Source organism: Gopherus evgoodei, unplaced genomic scaffold (assembly GCF_007399415.2).
Source record: "Gopherus evgoodei ecotype Sinaloan lineage unplaced genomic scaffold, rGopEvg1_v1.p scaffold_33_arrow_ctg1, whole genome shotgun sequence".
NCBI classification, from domain to species: domain Eukaryota; kingdom Metazoa; phylum Chordata; order Testudines; family Testudinidae; genus Gopherus; species Gopherus evgoodei.
Window position 1 is genome coordinate 2,386,517 of NW_022060005.1, and position 6,771 is coordinate 2,393,287.

A 6,771-nucleotide genomic window follows, 5' to 3' on the forward strand; every position below is an offset into this window, starting at 1 on the left:
AAGGGGAATGCATAGCTCTTAATGTATTGCTCTTGAAGTCTAACATAGGAGTTATGTGCTTAATATAACCGTTTACCACTTGTGTAATTCCTTCTCAATAAACTGCTGGGTATTGAAAATAATTGCTGTGGACCTTTTTCACTGGTATGTCAGTGATCTGCTCCACCTGGAGTCAGTAAAGATCCATTTCAGGGGTAGTAGTGCCCCCTGGTGTCAACACCAATGGGCAGCTAGAGATAAGCTCTCTCTTGAAATTGCGGAGGTATGTGTTTTAGACAGAGATCTTATCAGGAAAGACAGAAGGTCAGGCCCTCCGCCCTCCCCCCCCCCCCCATTCCTGCTGGCTGCTTGCTTAGTTATCCTAAGGCCATTGTAGAGGCCTATTAAGACCTACTGATTTAGCTGCTTTTGGCAATGAGTATGATAATTAATATTCCCATTATCGCCAGTGGTCCACATATTTTGCTAATCTGCCAAGATCTCCCCGACACACCCTTCATCTCAATAGTTCAGAATCTTAGGATTGTGTAGGAATCTTTACTGAACTTCCATTCCCATGAGGCAATGGTAGCTTGAAGTGCATTTTCTTAGCTTTGGTTGGTAAACTATTTTTAATCAGTGTTAAAAAAATGGAGCCAGCCAGGGAAGGGCAGGACTGGGTGTGTGGGGAGCTAGTGAGTCCCAGGCCTGCATTCAGGGTTCCCCCTGAGAACAGGCCTCTAGGAACCTGACAGCAGATCCCTCAGCTGGGTTTTTCCTTCCCCACTGATGAGTCCCAGTTGGTAGCGTTTACTGGGAAATTTCCCCAGCTAGGCTGGGTTCACCCTCCAACTCCCTAGGGGAGACCAGTCACTACCTGGTCAGCTCTGCTCTGGCTGCTAGTCCAGGGAAATGGCCTGCGGAGTGTGTGACTGGAGGCTGGGCTAGGAGGCTACAGCTGGATGTTAGGGTACTTATATAACCTACACCTTGAGCCCTGCACCCCTTTGTGGTGAGGGGAAACCTTGGGACCGACTCAGCCTGATTCCTGCTTGAGGAGGATCCCTGCCAGCAGACGGCAGCCCCTCTGCAGTGACTGAGGGGTCCAGTGTGATCTTCGAACCTGACGATCATTCATGGAGTTTGTGAATACACCATCATTTAATTTGTTAGTCAGGGAATTTGTTTCGGGGACCCCCTACTCCCTGAACCGTGTCCTCAAGCCAGGGAGTAAGGGTTTGAGGATTTTATAACCTGCTGCATATTACACCGGTGGAGGGATTTACCACCTCCTCCCACTTGTGAGTCCTTTGGGCTGTAGTGAACCCAGTCAGCCACACTGCTAAACAATGCAGAGAAGAATTTTATGGTTATAGGTCCTCAAGGGTCAAGGGCCCTAGCAAAGTACGTGTACCAACGGGACACTAATTTTACATTTGCTACATCAAGTCACGGGTATTTTCAGTGTGGGCATCGGTGATCCTAAAAACAGTGTTTCACCCTGTTAGGTTGTATTTATCTCCTGTTTAATATAATTGTGTGTTGAATATATTTTTATGTGTTTGTGTTATTTCTTGGAAGTCTCCAACCATCTGGCAAGTAAGTGGGGATTACTGTAGCCAGAATTTTCTGCCCAAGCTGCCCTGCTAGGAAGGAGCGAGGGGGATGGAGGCACTGCCAAATAATTTAATAGAAAAAAAAGCAAGAAGATACACCATGCTGAGTGAGTGGCGGGATCCAAAAGAACCCAGACCTGTCCATCAAAACCTGTAAGTGGATTGGCATTAAAGAAGGTAACCAGGTGGAGAGGGGCGCTACACACCTATTTTTACAAACACCTACAATGAACTAAAACTTTCATGCTCAGGCCATGAAGTCAAACCATTCCTTAAAAGGCAATCCTCAAATCAAAACATAAGGAGAGAGACAAATTGTCACCTTCTTGCCTTCTTCACAGTATGTGCCTGCAAAGTGATGGAGTGACTTTGATGGATTGGTTCAATATTGACCATAGATGCTAGGATTTTTAATAGGTCTAACTGGTATACACTCTGGCCATGTTTGATAACTCCTCCCTGGGGCCTTGTCCTGTGATCTCAGACAGGGATGCTAACCACCAAGTGTTTGATTGGCTGGAGATTATCCATTTGCAGTGCTGGCTCCTAACGCGCAGAACTAGCTCTCAATCCACCTCTCTCAATTTTTAGAAATAACCTCATTTTGAATGTTATTCACAGAACCTTTTTAGTTTTCCTTCTATTCATTACTTTCCCTTTATCCCTTTTACCTCTTAAAAAGTTGGATCCTGTAGTCACTTGCTACTATGCACAGTGTTTACTGTTATAGTTCAGAGCCACAGCACCTGTATTCTCCCTTGCGGTTCACTTAGGCTCCCGGCTCCTAAGCCATCACCCCTCTCTAAATGGAGACCAGCATCTCTCTCCCTCCTGACCAGGGTATTTCCAGACTGCATAGCTCCCTGTAAAGTCAGGCTGACTAAGCTGACCTGCTTTACTTTTCTTCTCAGTGACAGTAAACAGTGTAATTGCCACAGTGAAACTACCGCATAGCTCTTTCTAAGCAAACACATTTATTCTTAAGGTAAAAGCATTACAGAGAAAACCTATTCAGAACAATAATAGAACCTACAACATGCTAATAAGTTTACCAGAGCTCACTGCAATTCCAACAAGGGTTCTGGCCGGTGAACTCTCCTTCAAAACCCACCCAGAGGGGTTTCTATGGTCACGAGTTCATAACAGCTGTTAGCTCCGAACAAGCACCCTCATAAGTGAGAGCTGGTCACACTGGAAATTTACCTCAACACAGCAATAGCGCTCAGGGGTATGGTTTGAAACCCTGAGAGATATGGCTATGCCATCCTAACCCCCAGTCTAGACAGCGTTCTGTCAATGGAAGAGGTCAATTCTTCCATTGACCTAGCTACTGCCTCTTGGGAAGTGTGTTAACTACAGTGACAGAACTCCTCCCATTTTTGTAGTGAGTGCCTACACTGAAGCACTACTGCTGTAGCATTTTAAGTGTAAACATAACCCTAAATCAGCTACTCTGCCATACAGTTTGTCTTTGGACTGTCCTCTTGTAACGGGATCAGCAGACAAAAGGTCCCCCGTCCTGCTCCGGAATGCAAAGTTTCAAAGGCTGAACCTGTAGGTGGAAGTTTGCAAACCCCTTCTCCCATATACTTCCTAGGAATTCCATTTCACATGTAGTGTCCCAAAAGATCATTTATGCCTGCTACATTGGTCAACATAGTCATTCAAAGCTCACAACACTTCCCCAAGATTGCTTTAATCTGATCTTCCTTCTAAAGAAGTTCCATGCAATCCCACAATAGCACAGAAACATTTGCTTTCTCAATACACTGAACTCCTAAAATACTTAAAACTTAATTCAATCAAGTTTGTTCAGGATACTGCCAGATATTGTCATAACCGTCACGCTTACTACTTCAAGAAGGTCCATTGACTTCCAAGAGATTAATTCATGGGAGTAAGTACTTAGTAGTAAGCCTTTGCAGGGTCAGCACTGGACCCCTAGCCTGGTTAAAATTTTAAATTGGGAGGAGGAATATTATGTTTTAATGTATTTCAATATAGTTATAATTTTATTTATTGTCATCATTGTCAGTGTTGGACTACCAGCATTAGGTTACACAGTATGCTGAGCATCTGAACAGGGCTGTGCTTTACAAATAATAATAATAATTTATTCTATAATTATTTTGGGGTAGTCATGGTGATCATTGTGAGAATAATTTAATTTTTTTAAACTGTCACACAAACCATTCCATCCTGTAGATTTATCATTATATTTCTGTAATTATAATCTTTCAGTTTAAATGCATTTTAATAACTAAATTATTTATCATTATTATTATAATAGCATCTAGAGATCCCAGCCAGGATTGGAGCCCCATGACTTGATACATTTCATTATTTTTGAAGCATTATTACCAGAGGGGATGCGTGGTGGGGAGAGAGGGTGGAAAGCCTCCCCTCCCCTCCCCTGCCCTCCCGATTTGCTGCTTGGCTTGGACTAAGCATACTCACAAAGACCGGGCATGCTCAGTAACACTACTGAAGCTGGCTGCCGTCACTCCACCCCCCACCTCCCCACTATTGGCAGGCACAGGTTGCCTCTGATTATTTCTCATCTCAGCTTGCTAATATAAAGGTGGTCATTGTTTATTTCAAACTCCCAGCTAGCTAATCATTTGAAAACAATGGAGTTATACCAAATTTTACACCAGTGAGAGAAAAACAGACCCACAGGTATAAATTTTCAAAAGCTGGGAATGGGCAACAGGGGATGGATCACTTGACCATTACCTGTTCTGTTCATCCCTCTGAAGCACCTGGCAATGGTCACTGTCAGAAGACAAGATACTTGGTTAGATGGATCTTTGGTCTGACCCAGTATGGCCGTCCTTATGTTCTTATGGACAGTAAGTCTGAGTGCATCTATTTTTGGATGCCCAGCTTTGGACACTGTAAAGAGACTTGATTTTCAGGAATCAGGTGCTCAGAACTCTCCTGGAATTTAAGCTTGTTTAGAATATCTCAAACTGGGCAACCAAACCTACAGCACTGAAAAACACTGATCCCTTTCGAAAAAATTAGCTCATGGGCTCTCTCTTATTTTTGTATATGGATTTACTGCTCCCCTGGGGAGTTTGTTCTCCTAGTCTTCACCAAGAACTTGATCCAAAGCAGCTCCATGGCCTAGAAAAATGGACCTAATGTTCAGGCAATTGGAGAAGTACCTGCAGGATAATAAATCTATGATAACCACTTCTAACGATCTTAAGACATTCTGAGCATGGCTACTTTTATTAAATGCTCATATTATGTCTATCAAGGCCTTCATATCACAGTATCTGTGCAGTATCCTAAATTCTTGAGTTACCCCTACAACCTTAGATGAACAACAGAGAAAAGGAATTCACAATTTCAGACAGGGCGCTTTAACCTCTTTTATTACATCACCATTGTTGGGTTGGAAAACTGATTAGCAATCAAATTGATTCCTTCTCTTTTGCTCAGTTCTCACTCAGCAGGGATGGGAGGTGGAACAGTCCTTCTTCTGGAGGATTTCCTGTCCTTGGTTTTTTTGGGCTGGAAAAGCAGAGACTTGTTGTTGGCTGCATCCCCGCGCTGATAGTTGGTGACCCTACCCAGCAGCTTGTTGAGCTTAAAATCATTTCGGATAGCGAGTTTCAGGTGCCATGGGGAAATCTGATGCCTATTGTGGTGTTTGGTGATGGAGCCAGCCCTATCCACAATGTTGAAGATCAAGTATTCAAGAACTGCAGCCACATAAACCAAGGCTGTGGCTCCAATACCCTTTGCAAAGTTTCCTCTGCAGAGCATCCTATCCATGTGGCTAACAGGGAGCAGCAACCCGGTCCTGGATGAATAGGACACCTTGGCCTTGAAGTGCTTGGAGGTCTCACCTGAATTCATACTCTCACTCATTTCACCAGCTGACAGTGTTCAAGCAATTTGCTTGCCTGGTCTTTCTGGCCTCTTTTCCTGTGTTACTTTCTTAGCTTTCTAGCCTGGTCAGATGAAGTCTGGCTTGCTTTGGCTTGGCTCATCTTATCAAGTAGAACTATGAACTAACTTTGCCAACCCCCTAGCCCTTTGAAAATCTTGGCAGAAGAGGGGAAAAAAGCCCACCACACCTCACTTTCTGATTGATCAGATGCTAACCAATGGAAAGCTACATCCTTTCCCAGCAAAACCAAGTGTGATATGTCATCCGTTCTGTGACATCATGCCCTCCGGCAGTCCTTTTCAGATGTGATTTTTAGCCAATCACAGCGGCCCTTAGAGAAGCTCAATTATAAAATGATTTTAATTTCCCATAGTAAAGATCCTTCTTTAAGTCTTTGAAATTATGAAACGCACAATATGCCCCTTTCCACCATCAACTATTCCCTTCCCCAAAAAGAAACAGCAGAGGCACCAACTCCAGTCTCCCCTGATCTCCCAAAACCAGAGCATCCTGAACTGAGCTCTCCTCTCAAAGACTCCCTCAAACAACCAGGGTTCCAAGCCAATCCTACTACCCTCAAAAGACAACAATACATGTTTGTTCACAGTCTAGATTATCATAATGGTCCCTGGCCATAAAATGTATCATTCAATTACAGGATTGGAGCCTTAGGCTTTGTCTACACTAGAAAAGGTTTGCTAACATAACTGTCCTGGCAGACCCTCCTAGTTTACACAGCTTTTGCTTGCTACATCAGTAGAATTTTTCTAGTCTAGACAAGGCCTAAGGTACATCTGCAATTCAAGAGTAGACATACTCAGAGAGAGCCATTTATGCTTGCCTGTTCTGTACAGAAGAATTGGTGGCAGTGGGCGGGAGATAGCTGTCTCTTCTGCACCACCCCATCCCTTCCTGGGACCTCACTGAGGCTTCTCTGAAGGTCAAAGGGTCAGGCTCCTGAAAAGGACATGGAAACCAAGACCTTGTTACCGTAATGTCTATTTCTTAGAGAGGCATTTCATCAGTAAACCTCCAAGCCCTTCACAATCTTTCATCTATCTATTCTCACCACACTGTCGTGAGGCAGGGCTGTGCTACTATCCCCACTTTCTGATGGGGAATTAAGACACAAAAGCTAAGCGATTTGCCCAAGGGCACTCAGAAAGCCCATGGCAGAACTAAGATGCAATCTGACCTCTTTTCCTTCACAAGCCAGCACCACAACCAGCCTCTTGCTCCACTGAAGAGAGGGCTATGGGGAAAGGAATAAGT